This window comes from Choloepus didactylus, chromosome 9 (assembly GCF_015220235.1).
Source record: "Choloepus didactylus isolate mChoDid1 chromosome 9, mChoDid1.pri, whole genome shotgun sequence".
NCBI classification, from domain to species: domain Eukaryota; kingdom Metazoa; phylum Chordata; class Mammalia; order Pilosa; family Megalonychidae; genus Choloepus; species Choloepus didactylus.
In genome coordinates, this window is record NC_051315.1 from 72,517,882 (window position 1) to 72,533,823 (window position 15,942).

General features: G+C 36.4%; 1 protein-coding gene across 1 annotated transcript in view; it reads right to left on the reverse strand.

Annotated features, from left to right (window-relative positions):
• PDE1A (phosphodiesterase 1A) overlaps window positions 1–15,942 on the reverse strand; it is a 460,100-nt gene that overhangs the window by 326,471 nt on the left and 117,687 nt on the right. The window lies entirely within an intron of this gene.

Below are 15,942 nucleotides of genomic sequence, written 5' to 3' on the forward strand. Positions count from 1 at the left end.
GTCAATTGTCAAATTTATTTGTAAGATTACAGGGCCCTGAATAGCCAAAAATATCTTGAAAAAAAAGAATGAAGTTGGGGGACACACTTCCTGACTCTAAAGCATGTTACAAAGTTACAGTGGTCAAAACAGCATGGTAGTGGCATAAAGATAGATATATTGACCAATGTAATTGAATTGGGGGTTCAGAAATAGACCGTCATATCTATGGTCAATTGATTTTTGTCAAGGATCCAAGTTCACTCAGATGGGACAGAATGGTTTCTTCAATAAATGGTGCTGAGCAAACTGGCTTTCCATACGCAAAATGATGAAAGAGCACTCCTAATTGCACCTTACACAAAAATTAACTCAAAAATGGATCAAAGACCTAAATATAAGAACCAGGACCATAAAACTCCTTGAAGAAAATGTAGGGAAGAATCTTCAAGATCTCATGGTAGGCAATGGTTTCTTATACTTTATACCCAAAGCACAAGCAACAAAAGAAAAAATAGATAAGTGGGACCTCCTCAAAATTAAAAACTTTTGTGCTTCAAAGGACTTTCTCAAGAAAGTGAAAAGACAGCCTACTTAGTGGGAGAAAATATTTGGAAACCACTTACATGATAAGGGTTCAATATCTAGAAATATAAAGAAATCCTACAACTCAATAATAAAAAGACAATCCCATTAGAAAATGAGGAAAAGACTTGAATAGACATTATTCCAAAAAGGAAATATAAATGGCTAAAAAATCACATGAAAAGATGCTCAACATAACTAGCTATTAGAGAAATACAAATCAAAACCACAAGATATCATTTCACACCTACTAGAATGGCCACTATTTAAAAATAAAACAGAAAACTGTGAGTGTTGGAGAGAATGTGGAGAAATAGGAACACTCATTCACTGCTGGTGGGAATGTAAAATGGTGCAATGACTGTGGCTAATAGTACAAATATAAGAATGTTCTTTCATGAACTAGAACACATGTACGTGACTATTACAAGATGTTAATAATAGGGTGGTACATGGGAAAAATACACCTAATGCAAACTATAGACTATAGTTAACAGTGATGTTTTAATATTCTGTCATCAGTCGTAACAAAGGAACCACACCAATGTCTAGTGTCAATAATAGGGGGTTATAAGGGGTACTGAGTTTTTCTTTTGGGAGTAATGAAAACTAAAATTGTGATGAATGCACAACTCTGTGATTATACTAACAGCCATCGACTGTGTACTTTGGATGGATTGTATGATGTATGAATATATCTCAAAACTACTTAAAAATATTTGTAAAACATACATGTAATGATTTCCTAAATGAAAAAATCTAAGTAACACACATGCCCTTAGTTGAATAACCCGTAAAAATGAGAATCAAATGATGGGATAAGATATTTCTGGGTTCTATCTGTAGTCCTTAGTGCTCCTCAAATACTTCCACAGGAGCAAAACAATCATTTTATTTTCTCCCATAAGAGACATAATGAAGAGGAGGGAAATTTAATGGAAATCACTAATTTTATTGAGCAGCTTTCTAATTCAAAGAAATGGAAGATATCTGAGACAACTGAACTAAAAATAAAAATAAATGGGTTCTAATCCTACTTCTGTCAAGTTCATGCTGGACCACTGTGGGTAAATTTCTTGACCTTTGAACCCCAGTTTCCTTGTTTGTAAAGTGAGGATATGTATTAATTGAACTCTAAGTTCCCTTCCAGCTTTAGGATACCATGGTGCTATATCTAAATATGATTAGCCTGCTTTTGCAAAGAAACACCACAGAAATTATGATATCTGATACTCCAGAAACTACACATTTATTATGCACAGTTATAAATAAATAAGGAAGTCATAAATTAAAAGGAAGATAATTTTATATTACATATATAAAATATGTTAATATAGATATGTTTTATATAATGATCTCTAAATCAATCATCCTTTTACCACCAATAAACATCTAATCATAAATTCATGTGTCCAATAGAGCAGTTAAATACGGAGACCATCTATACACAGTCTGATGTGCAGACCTTGGGGTAGATGATTTAGTATAATCATATACTTTGGCTTTCTTTGCATATAGGAAGGTACATAAATAATCACACATTGCATAGGTTTCTGGAAGGAATTTTGCATTTCTGGGTGGCATTCAAGTTCTGTGGTTATGGTTTGCCTACATTACTATTGATTTATCATAATTACTCCTAAGGAACAATCCAAGAAAACAATAAGTCCATCATATATTTTAAAATAACTTTCATTTCTTCCACTTTTAAAATTAGAAAAGGAAGATTTCTTCATGAACATCATGGAAGAAATTTAACACAAATTACATATATATGGCCAAACTGTAGTTTAAATGACCAGCAAATATACACTTCAACTTGAGGCTCAAAGGCTTGATTATAAGCTGTAGAACCTGAAAGCTGTTAAATTAATCATAGGAAACCCACAGTATCTTTATATGCATTAGGTTTATTTTTCTTCCTCTTAATGACTGAGGTAGAAAGTTTAAATTCACATTCACAGCAAACACTATATTTAAACCTAGTCTTAGAACCTAAAAAACAGTAAGAAGATAACATTAAATTATTCACTTGGAACAGAGGAGAAAAAACATGTACTTCTTAAATGTTTTCACTAACTTTTTCTCAAAGAGCATTTAATACTGGGGCAAAATTTGCCTTATTAGTTTATTCAACTTAAATATAGTAATGAATAAGATGAAAATACTTCTCTATTGTTGCATGAATTAGAAAAACATGTTCCTTAAATTAACACAACTGCAGTGTGTCAAATGTGAAAATTTATTGCAGTCCAACTCCACTCTCCTATAAACAGACTAAATATAATTTATTATAAACAGTTTTTCAGGGGTGGGGGCTGTCAGAAAATAGTATGTAAATCACTCCTGTTGTGGCGGGCTCTCAGCATGACTGTGCCCAACACTTTCACCTGAATTCACACAACCCCCCCCTCCCCCCACTCAGCACTGTTAGAGTCTAACATAAGTATTCGATAAATATTTGTTAGATTAATTTGTTAACACATTTGGCTGAAATATGTCAATATAGCATCTTAACCAACTCATGTCGTGTGATAAAATACACATGACTTTTCAACTGAATGGATATGAAGAGTGCCATGGTGTTTTGGGTTGAACATTATTGAAAAACAGGTAAGCTTTCCTTTTTCTTGTCTTTTCATATAATAATCTGTTCTCTGGTTCTGTCTGTAATATAGAAGTGTCAAAATATGCAGTGGAGGAAAGATCATGGAGTCTTATGCCAGCCCAAACTCTGAAAATGAATGTATCTGCAGATTATCACTCTGCCAGATAAGTCTACTCAAAACTCAGTCTGAGATGAAGTCTGTGTTCTTTATTTTTCAACACAATGTCACAAGTTATAAATCTACATGAATTTCAAACTCAGTGGAAGAGGGGAAAAAGAATGTAAGAACAGATTGGATGGCAATTTAAGTCATCACTGTACACATACATGATATTTTAAATAAAAAATTGAACTGCTTTCTCAATCTTGTCTGTCCATCTTCCACCAAGGCTAGAGCTAGCCCTATCTGTGATTACGGTAGCTCATACACCTGAACTCCAGTTCAGTTTTTCTCAATCTTTTTCCTGATGTAATCACATATGAAAGATGAAATGTGCACATGTAATACTTGCCCAGAAAAGTACCTAGACCACAATAAAACCAAGAAAAAGTGAAAAATAAGCATTAAATGCAGACACTGCCATACTTTTCATTTGTCATGGCTATAAATATTGCTTCAATAAAGTGAAGCCCACTTGGTCAACTACACCACGAGTTAAGTGGCAGGGTGTGAACTATTCCTGATGGACTAATTCCACAGGGTTGGGGGATAAGGGGGTGAGGGTAGGGGTGGGGGTGGGGGCAAGAATTCCATGTAAGTGAGTAAGAATGAAAACATTTTAGAAATAACTTAAATCGGATTTATCTTTTCAAGGTACATCATTCACAATTTCAACATCTCACCCATTTCTTATAACAGATTTCTTGCTACAAGTTTCACAACTGATTAAGATGCTTAATATGTTAATAGACTGTAGAGCTGAGATTTGGACTCAGATGCCTCATTTCTGAACACAGGCTTTTACCCCCTAATGGGCAGGTTGTGATCTTGGTGACCACTATTTAAACACCCTGTTTAAATATAATTACATTGCTTGTTATGTTCCTAATAGTTATAAAAGTCAGTCCTAGAAACTCTCCCAAAGGGCCTGCTGACATCAAGGTTAACTTAACAGGCAAAATTGATTGATATTTGCTACTAAGATCCAAACAGAAACTCTGTTCCTAAACTAAAATCAAGGAACACACATTCAAATTCCAGCTCTATGGTGGATTTTCTCTTCAACTCCCTGCATGTCAGTTTCCTTATAAGTAAAACTAAGAGGTTGCACTGAATGACCTCTCATATCCCTTCTAGCTCTGAAATTCTGTGACTCTATGACTGACCTATGATAAAATGTCAAGTTATTTAAACTTAGCAACCAATCAAGAATAAACTTGGAAGTCATTTTTAGCTTTTCTTAACCCATTGAGGTCATATGTACCACCAGAATACTTTTCATCCCCATTGCTGCATGATTAAAAAATAAAGTACACCATTATATAGATGTGACAATAAATTTAAGCATCTTTATTTTTCAATTAACCTATTTGGCTTTTTCCCTTTTAGTTGCAACTTGGAGCTACACTCACCAGAATGTAAATTACAGGAGGGTGGGGATTAGTGTCTGCCTTATTCCCTGGGCAGGGTGTAGAGGAGGCACTAAATGGTTATTTACTGACTAAGTGAATACAGGAACAAAGTGATGATTAATGCTATCTCATCATCTTCTCTTAAATATTCTTTTTCTGATAACTCAGTGTCATTCTGGTAAATGCTCAGTCTTTCAATTTTTCTCCTATCCAGTGTTTTTCTTCAAGGAGGGATTGGATTTATAGGGATGTAGCCTTCCATGACCGTGAGGTGGCAGGAAAGATGTGGCCTCAGACCAAAACCTGCTCTCCTTTGGGGCCTCTGGTCACTACAACAATGTCTCCTATCTGTCTAGTAGCTTGGCTCTCAGCTAACATCTACTGCTGAAATCTAATTGGTCTGTTCAGTTGGCTCAGTCTGGGAACCATGGTCATCTCCTGCTGGCTCAACCCAATCTCAGGTTTTGCTGATGCTATAGGACCCTCTAAATCTCAGCCATATCTTCCGTCTAGATCTCTACCAAGGCTGTCAACCCGTGACCTCTGTGTAGGATCCCTTGACTCCTTGCCATGGTGGGCCATGGAGGGCTCACAGCAAATCCACTGGCTCCATCTCAGCTGACTTCTGCATGCCCATAGGGTAGGCAGGACTTTGTGAGCCCTCCAGCCCACATAGGCAGTTAGGAAGGCTCGGGATTATCCATACCATACCATCACTTTTTACTCGGTCATAGCCAACTCACTAACTCATGGCAAAATCCTCTCTAATTTAGGCTTTCTCCTTCAACCAAACATGCTCCCAACCTGGAATAGCAGCTTTGAGGTAAAAGAGCAAATTACCTTAGCTGACCACTTGTATCAGACACCTTCCATTCATCTCTTTTCTACACCTAACGGGCCAGAGATGTGTGCTTTTTCCAAATCACATGGAAGAAAAATCTCTTATTTTATGTCCTGAATTCCCTTTATCCAATATATTTCATTTGATACAGAGTAGTAAAGATGCAAAGTTCAAGTCTACAAGTTTGGATCATGTATGTTAGATAGAGCTTAAAGAACTAAGGAAACACTTTTTGGTATGAAGAGGAACAAAGCTTGGCTTTCAGGACTACTGCCTTCTGGGGGCTCAAAAGTTCCATTTAGATATTCAAAGCTGGGCTTCTTACTTGTCTTTGCTTTCATCTATAATAACATTATTCCCATTCCCCATCCCTTAATGAGGCACATGGATTGATGCCTCTGGGTGACTGGGAAAAGGTCATATTCACTGAAATGAAAGAGGGAAAAGCACAGTATTGCCATTCCATTAAGAAGTTTTCTTTTCATTTCGGTGGGTTCCCAGTGAGTTTTCTTTTCATTTCGGTGGGTTCCCAGTGAGTACACTATTCTATGATATTAAACTTCTGCCTGATCTGGACTTCACCTCCCTGCACCACCTATCTCACAACACTGACCCTTGGCTCACTGCCCACCGGCCACGTGGTCTTTGGTTCCTGGAGTATTCCATACTTTGTACTGCCTCTTCTGCACATATTGTTCCCTCTGTCTGAAATGCTCTTCCTCCTGCCCAGGTTCCAGTTGCAGTGTCACCTCCTCAGACTGGTGACCTCTCTGATCACTCCATCTGAACTTCAGATAACAACAGCACTGTTCTTTGCTTCCTTCTTTGTTTGGTTCATGAGCTATGTAGTTAATTATTCACTTACTCATTTGTTCAATGAATGAATAAATCCATTCTGTAGAATGCAGTAACTAAGGAAAAGATCAGAAACATAGACAATTCACTATGTTCTTAACTACCTCAAAAATAAACTCAGTCTAGATACAGTGAAAATAAATTATTCCTCATGTATCACTCTAAGATTCTGAAAACAGAGCATCACTGGCCTCCTTCAATGCTTCAAAACATTTTCTAATACTTATGTTTGTGTTTCATGTTGAAATACTTGTAATTATACGTCTTTAAATCAGGAACTCAATGTACCTGAGAACAAATATATGGGGAATATTAAAATTGACAATATATCTGAGAATCACTTTGAAAATAGTTCTCAACTTGACCTAAAATATCTTCTACTTTAGGGAGAAAAAGCAGATTTTACCCAGTTAAAAATTTTTAACTAGATTCTTTTGACTGCTGTGTCAGACAAGGTTTATTGGCCACTTATTCAATAATAAAATGTCAGAATTATTTTCTTAAACTAATTAATAAGGAAGATAGGGGTTTACAGCTTCAAGCAACAAGGAAAACCATTCCCCAAATTGTTTAACTCCCTTGCCTTGTACATCCATCAGAACAGAGCCTTTCTGCTTCCTAAGTGGGAGAAATTCCTGTTTGTCATTGAAGTATAGAAGCAGGTCAGGTAAAGTTTGATTGGCTCCAATTAGCACTCCCACAAGTTCTAACAGGCTTTAGTGCTGGCAGTCAAACAACTCCCTTTGAATGAGTATGACACTCTGTGAAAACATCATCAACAACAACAACAAAGGAAATCATTTAAAACAGATCCAAACACCCACTACTCAGTATGTAATCAAGCAGCATATAAATCTACTATAAAAGGAAATAAGTTTTCCAGAGTGGGTAGTTAAATGAACATTGATATAAGGTTCCCTTTGAGTCAGAGGACTGAGAAAGAGATGGTTGAACAGGAACTTGACGGATGAATATTCAACAAACAGGCTAAAAGGAAGGAAAAGCAGAGCGTTTCATCAGACTTAAGTTATCACACAACAGCACACATTTTACAGAGCACATTGTTAAGTGAGACAGTGTGTATGGTTCATGCATGCTAGCCTGATTTATAGAGGTTCACACCATCACATAAAAAGAAAGGTTATAATCAAGGTAATAATCGATATGGTATCCCTGTTTAAACCATGTGATTCAGACATCCTCATATTCCCCACACATGCCAAAAAGATTCTTATCTGCAATTCCTTAGACAGTGAAAAGCAACCCAAAGGTAGCTGTGTCCTGAGACTTATTCAATTTTTCTGCAGCTCTGAAATTCATCACTGAATCATTAACTTGGCTTCAGTACTGAGTCATCATTACCAGCTTTCCTCCATATTTTAAGCTTGGTTTCAAGTTGACTCTAAAGTCAATTAGTTTTTTTTTTTAAGTCTGCCTTTAGCTTCCAGTAATGCCATGAATAAATGTGCAAAAGTACCACCAAGAAATGAATCGAATCAATGTCAGTAAATGGAAAATTCCTAAATACTGACCTGTTTACTTCTCCGAGCTTTTAGAATTAGACAGCAAAAGAGATAATCATGACTCATACCAACTTTGAATAGAAGCAGTCACTGAGTTTGCCAAGCTTTCAATAGTGTGTGTGCTAGGCTCTGTGTAAATAATCCAAAGGTACATTTCTCAAACAAAATTAAGTTAATGGCAGAGAGAATAAATACAGATCATATATATTTATACCCTCACATCCATTTGTTCCTCAAAAAATTCATCCCAGCTTCAGATTTTCCCTTTGCTGCTACTCTTTCTTCCAGTCATGTCCATTTAATGATCTATCATTGCCAACCACATCCCTGGAAATACTTATTTTCCCTATCAATGCATCATGCCTATTTATTATTCTATGACATGACATAGTTACCATAATTTATTTCTACATTTGTTTAATTAAATCCTAAATTCATATACCATACAGGATTTAAACTGGACAGTGATCCTATTTCCCAAGCTCAATATTGGACACATTGTCTACCGTATCATCTGATCTATGTCCCAATGCCAGAATAAAATATTGGAAATCAAGCCTATCTTAGATATTATGTATCTTTATTTTTGTATCATTATGAGCCTTCTTCCTGCTCTTTGGTCAAAAAAAAGTCAATCTTCTGTCATCTGCTATTTTCACCAACTGACCTTAAAGAAAGTGTGGAAAGTGAAGAAAGCTGACATATGTTTATCAATCACTAACTGTGTGCTGGAAATATACTTTAAATGCATTATTTCAGTCAATCTTATGTAACATGCCTAGAATGTAGCTTCTCTTACCGTCATTTCATATTCAAGGAAACTGAAGTTCAGAAAAGTTACATAATTTGCCAAAGACTATACTGTAACTCATATGTTATAGTAATAGTACTTGAATCCTGTTATACCTAATGCCACCATCTTTGTCCTTCCTAATAAACTGCACTATTTTTCAAAAATTTTTTTCTTAGCTTTAATAGCATCCTGAAAGAAAAAGGCATCTTGGCCAACTATATCTTTAAAACTAGAATTTTCTGACAATTTGAATTAGGTTGAATTCTACCAGCAATTGAGATTTGATTTCAACAGAGACGTATTACACATAGTTTGGTTTGGCTTGTACTCACAATATAAGCCCACATGGATTTATATACAGATACAGATAGATACAAAATTAGTGAATCAAGAAAAGCAGAAGACCAAATCTTTGGAGGCATTACATTTTAAACTTGACCATTTGCTTGCTTTATAGTCTTCACAGAATGAAAGAGGGATAGACAAAAGTTTCTGGTAAAAATGTCACTGAGAAACTCCAGAAAAAAATAAATAGATGAAATTGTGGTTCTACCCCCCAACATACAGAATGGCTATCTAATGGAGTAAAAAGAGAAGGATGCTGAGGTGTGTATCTGCAACGCATTTCTCCCTTTAAAACCATGTCCACATCAACCTAAATCATAAAAAGATTAATTCGTCATTAAAATCCTCTGCCCATTTTCAAAACCAAACATGAGATGACTTCCTTTCACCAGAAGGGCTGGATTGGCTCCATGCATAATTTCAGAAATCTCAGTTGCCTATGAGATTACCTATCCCCTACATTCCACAAAAAGTGTAATACTAACAACTGATAACATTTACTGAGCACATATTATGTACCAGGCACTGCTGAGTATTCTACCAACACTGAATTTTCCCAATGACAACCTGGGATAGGAATTATTATCCCTATTACAGAGATAGCCAATGTTGCACCCTTGGGACTGGCAAAGCAAGTATTTGAAACCAGGCTGCCTTCCTTCATAGCCCATGCTTTTAACTTCCAGTGCATCCCACACCGGCGGCATCTAATATGATTCACTTGGATTCTCCTCACAATCATGTTGTATTTTGATCTTTCCTTTGGTCTTTTGCTCCTGTTTTAGGAACATATTTTTTTGTATGGTGAGCTCCAAATATAACTATTAATTGAGTCCAACCTTCTTAAAATTGAGGAGATTCTGAACTCCCTTTCCTCAGTTATTGTATAAATACAGAATATTGCTGCTGTTTTGAATGTACACATTGTTTCAGTATAGGAACTCACGGACAACTATTTTTTGTCCTTGAGGTAATGAGTTATTTGTTATAAACAGAATCATAGACTCCTGAAATCTGAAGGGACCTTCACGGTCAAGTGATTCGCTCTCCCAACGAATACAGAGTCCCTCTTGCTCTTCATCTTACAGACTGTCTACTCCCAAGTGTCCCTGAGCTGAAATGAGTGGAATGAGGGGAAACGAATCTGCTTTTCCCTTGATCTTCACTCCCAAGTACTTCCCATAATATGAAAATATCATTCTGTTGAATGATACTTGTGTTTAAAGATTGAGTTTTTTTCATACTAAGTTCCTTGCCTGTTATGAAATCAAAGAAACAATAACCTGTTCCAAGAATGGAGGACAATCTGGCTCTGACGGGCTCACTGAGAGGCATGTTGATCTCTGATTGACCATTGTTAAGGCATATCAAAAGGTAATTTTTTATTTTATGTAAATATTTGCTTTATATACTACCTCTAAAATTAACATGGCTAACTTCACTGGTCAAAGTGATAAACACTATACCAAATATTAGGAGTACAGATCATTAAAACACGCCCCTGTTCTCAAGGAGCCCAAGTTTAGAAGGAAAAATATAATCATTTTATAGCAATTTCAAAACAATTCAATAAGTGCATTCACAAAAATAAAGGCACAAAAGGACCTCAGAAGTGAAAGAAAGGAAGACTCACAGGGGAAATTATGCTGGTTTAGCAAGGCTTCCCAGTGAATAGAAGTTCATGAGGTGAAAACTGTTTACCAGAAAGACAAAGTGGAGAAAGACAGTCCAGTCAAAGGAAAGTAGAAAATATTATGGAGGTATGAAATATCATAGTATTCTTGAAGTGAAGGGTATCTTGGTATGACTTGAGGATAAAAGTGTGTGGGTAGTGGCAGGGGATGAAACTGGAAACTTAGGGGCCAAATCATATACGCCACAGTAGGGAGCTTAGACTAGATCATATAGACAATGGGGAGCCATCTACAGGTCCCATCACGAGAATGACACTTTCAGATTTGCAGTGTGGGAAGATCTCACTTATAAAAATGTGGAAGATATTAGTGACTATTGTAAATCTTGGTGCAGGGACCAATAATGAAACTCTAAGAATTGAAGAGAAGAACAGAGAAGGATATCCAGCGAAGAACTCAGGGAAACTGGAGGGTCAGGAGGGAAAGCTGTCCTACTATAATAGTGGAGGGGGTAGTTTTGGTCATCCAAATGGCAGAGTGAGCCATTCCAGGGTGCCATCACCCCACAGAAGTTTTAAACAACAAACTAGAGCTGTGAGAACCATCTTTCTCAAAGTTCCAGAACACAATTAAAGGGATGTAGTAACAGGGCATACCAAGGAAGATGACAACTTAAAAATAGTAGGATCTTGTGGTGCCCTTGCTGACCCCTTCCCCATCCCCTCACCTGCTCAGTGTGGAGCTAGCTGGCCTGTACTACAAGTGCAGGTACTGATTCCAGGTTCCAGAGGTAGCAGAGAAACCCTTATGTATATAATGGGAGTCTGCATGTCTATGCCAGTCTGTCTGGTGGCAGCCTGAAGGACTGAACCACAAATTTAACACTGCCTTGGACAAAATAGGTTGGCAATAAATAAATGTCTGTCTACATTGTACTTAGCAAAATACAACCTACAAATTTTGAGTTTGGGGAGAAATGTATCTATCTTTCTATCTATCTAATGTCCTGGCTCTGTCAACTGAGAATGTCTAGAATCAAAGACAGTCTAGTAGCAAAGGGCACAACTAGGACCAAGATCTTGGCTTGTATATACCATTCTCTACCAAAAGAAATCTATTATCTAAATAAACACACAAATGGGCATGCATATGGAATTATATAACTATTATTTTTCCTAGAGAATGTCTTTAGTACTTACTTTAGTATTCGTATTCTCCTTTTGAATAGAAAATTAAAAAAGGAGTGGAAAAGATAGCTAACCTTTTGGGGTTTAGCATACTAAAACAGTTCTGAGACACACAAGTCAAACTTCGGATATTTTGGATCTAGGCCAAAAAATTATTTTTATTGGCTGTAGAAAACGGAATTTTAGACTATGTTGGGCCATACTATAATAGTGTTTGGAAATGCATAAAGTGATGGTTGAGCATTCAGTGCGATTGTATGAGTTTAATCTGCTGGAAAGTGATTGATTGTATTTTTCTCACCATTTAAGGCTAATGCAGACAAATAGTAACAGAGTTTAACTTCTTAAGAACATTTGCTGAAGATACAGAAATATAAATATTTGCAAAAGAAAATGAGAAAACATATATAGGAGCTTCCTTCTAAAGAAACAGTAAGACTTCAACAGGGTTGATAAAATGGTCTAATGTTAGCTTTTTATTGACATAAAAACAAGAGTAAAAAATCACAGCGTAAATAGTTTATCCTCTGAGCTAACTCCTCAAAATAAACATTCCATTTCTCATCTGACATAGAATCAAATGACATTGTTTTGCTTCTAAACAGGATTATTTTTTCTAGGTTCCATGAATGCTGGTGATTCCCTTCAGGAGAGTTGAAACCTATAAATATTGTTTTAGGGAGCTAATCTGGGACTTTAAGGGAAAATATTTTATGCCAATAAAAATAAAATTAGCTTCAATCTATGAGCCATACAAAAGAGGAAAATCTATGGCACAAGAATATAATTGACTCCTTTAGGCAATATTAAGATCCTAAATATTTTATAGATTTAATACCATTACTTAGATAGTTTCTGCCCAGGGCAGTAACAATTTAAACATTTCCTTTTCAATCCTGCCTGACATTGTTGTTTTTTCCATTATTGCAGCTCAAAAATACTTCGGCTGTTTTAAAGATTAGTGTGTTGGCATAAAAATGCACATGTCTCCTATGTCTGTTTTCTTTAACCCTCAAACATTACTTGATATTTTGAAGTTTTCAGTATGGTCAAGGGCCTTTAGCATCAAAGGAAAATTTTATCGAACTTTATTAGGCAATTAGTATGACAGAAATGAGGTAGCATGCTGAACCATGAATATTCAATACTTATCACTATTTAAAATGCTAATATGCAAGATAAAAGTAAGAGTACAAGTATGATCCTATTTATAATGCAAGTGTGCATGATAAAAGTACAACTATGTTTTCCAATTCATTTAAATTAATTTAAATGATAATTATAGCATGTTTACATCATCTCAGCTTTTATTATTATATTAATATTTTAAATATCATAGCCAGAATAAATTAATTAATTTAGTAATGGTTTTCCAGCGATATTTTATGGTATCTTAAAATGCTTAACAGTTGAAAGGCATGCACATTTACAGCATCTCCTACCTGGAAGAGATTATAGTTCACTCAGTGCAGTAAAACAGTGTATCAGTGAAGTCAAAACTACAGGCTGCACTCTCATGCGGCTCAGTTAACACAGGACAAAGATAAATTTATCGTAGCCATTGATTTCATAACCGCATGCTGTTTACCACAAATAAAATCATGTAAGAATGTGGAAAGCAATTTCACTGCCATTAACATCTCTTAAATTAAATAGAGTCTGTTGTCTTGGACTCAGTGATTATTACAACATGCCTCACGTGAGATTAAGAATTCTCTGAAAAGTCAGATTTAGGAACTGATGACAGTTTCCATTTCCTGTGAAGCAGAAAGTAAATTTTTCAGACGGACAATTTGCTCTCTAAATGGAAATGTAAGACAAAAAAATAAGTAACAGATTTGCTAATTGTTGTTCCCCTTCACAGACATTACTCTCTGGTGTTTGGTTAGTTAATTGTCCTACGTGACACACGTGGGACATTTGGTTCAAATTCTTAAACATGAATTTCATGGGGCTTTCAACAATTGAGCAACCTTCTGTGGTAAAGCAGTAAAAAGCATGAACTCTGGAATGGTCGGCTTTGGTTGGAATGCCAGCTCCACCTCTCACAAGGTGCATGACCTTTGGAAAGTTATTTAAAATGTGCAAGTTTCAATTTCCTCAGTTACAAAGAAGGATAATAGTGGTGACCACCTCATGGAATTTTTGTGTTTTTTAAAAGGATTATATATAGAGAACACATAGCCAAATGACTGATACATAACAAACCCACCCAAAATGTTTTTTTTAATTTTATTTTAATCGATACATAAAACCCTAGCATAACATTTACAAGTTGGTTAGGTTCAGAAGGAAAACCATTGAGAAAATGTTTTAACCTCAAGAATATTTTCAATGCATCAGTTCCTAAATGATGAATGAATCATGCTTTTCATATATATGTATATGCACACATATATATACACACACATACCCACATACACACACACATACATATATACATTCCTATGTATACTCTTTGTTCACATTTTATATATCACTTATTATTACAAAGTATCTTCCCCTCATAAATTTTAGTGCTCCTCATTACCAAACATTCCTAGATAATGTTGCACTGAATGTTGATGTCCTAATATCTCATGTCATCTATGAGTAATAATTTCCAAGTAGGTGAAAGAGGGATATGACCACCCAAGGAGGCCAGGTCAGTTACAGCTGGGTGCTTTTACACACTGCAGATGTACACCTGACCCCCCACTTCTTCCCATTCCTGCCAAATTCTGATACCTCCCAACAACCCTCTCCACCACCAGTTTGGGCTGAAAAAGCCCTTGGTGCTGATGGGAGTATGTACCACAAGTAGAGAGGAATAGTAGAAACATGCTGGAGACTACCAATAAATTAAGGGCCCTCACACTTACTAGCACAGAGGATGCTTGTGTAGACCTAGAGACTAAAGGACTCATTCTATGGGGCACCCAAGTCTACCTTACAAGGCCAAAGTCAAAGACCATCTGCTCAACCACATTTTGCCCATGAGCAACCACAAACCTTTTCTATACTTCCTTAAGGCATGACTAACTTTCTACCCTGTTCCTTGTGTCCATAACATCTTTTCTGGCTAGGCTTCAGTGATGGTTACTTATGTGAGTCTGGATGTACAGGTTATGCTGTCCAGTTATTGGTCATAATCTAGCCTAGATGTTGCTGTGGAGGTATTCTATAAATGTGATTAGCATCTAAAACCAGGGGACACTAAGTAAAGGAGATTATCCTAGATTGTGTGAGTGGGCTTTATCTCATCAGTTGGAGGCTTAAAAGCAAAGAATTGAGGGATCTAGGAAAAAGAAGAAATTTTTCCACAATACTATGTCCTTTCCTTCTCCGTGAGTTTCCAGCCTGGTGGCCTCCCCTAAGAAATTTAGACTCAAGACTTCAACATCACCCCTACCAGAATTTCCCTGCCATATGGAATTAGGCCTACCCTATAGAATTTGGACTTTCTAGACCTCACAATCACATAAGCCAATTCCTTAAATTAAATCCCTTAAGTGTATGTGTGTGTATACACACACACACACACACACACGCGCATATCCTTTTGGTTCTGTTTCTCTGGAGAACCCTCACTAACATGGCTTCAATGCATTGGAGATTATAACTGGTTGATAAATGAGTGAGTGAGTGAATGAATGAATGAATGAACGAATATCAAATGTCAGCCTTTAAATTGTGTCTAAACTGCTTAGACCACTTCAGTTTCTGAGCTCACTTTCTTTCATATGTAAGCTCTCTGACAGGTATGGGCATTGGCAAGGTGGGACGATGTTTTGACATTATAGTGCTAGAACACAAGCTTTTCTTAGAGCTCTGTTTTTATCTCCCTATCATGCTCCACATCCCTGGGTGTCACTGCTGTGGACCAGGATCCTAGTCATGCCATATGATCAGAACTTATATATTAGCACTACATTATGAGCTCTATAAACCTAATTGTGCACATCCTTGGCTTTCCTAACATCTCAAGCTCATAACATTCATGCCACATAGCAGGTGCTCACTAACTGGATTTTCTTCTTT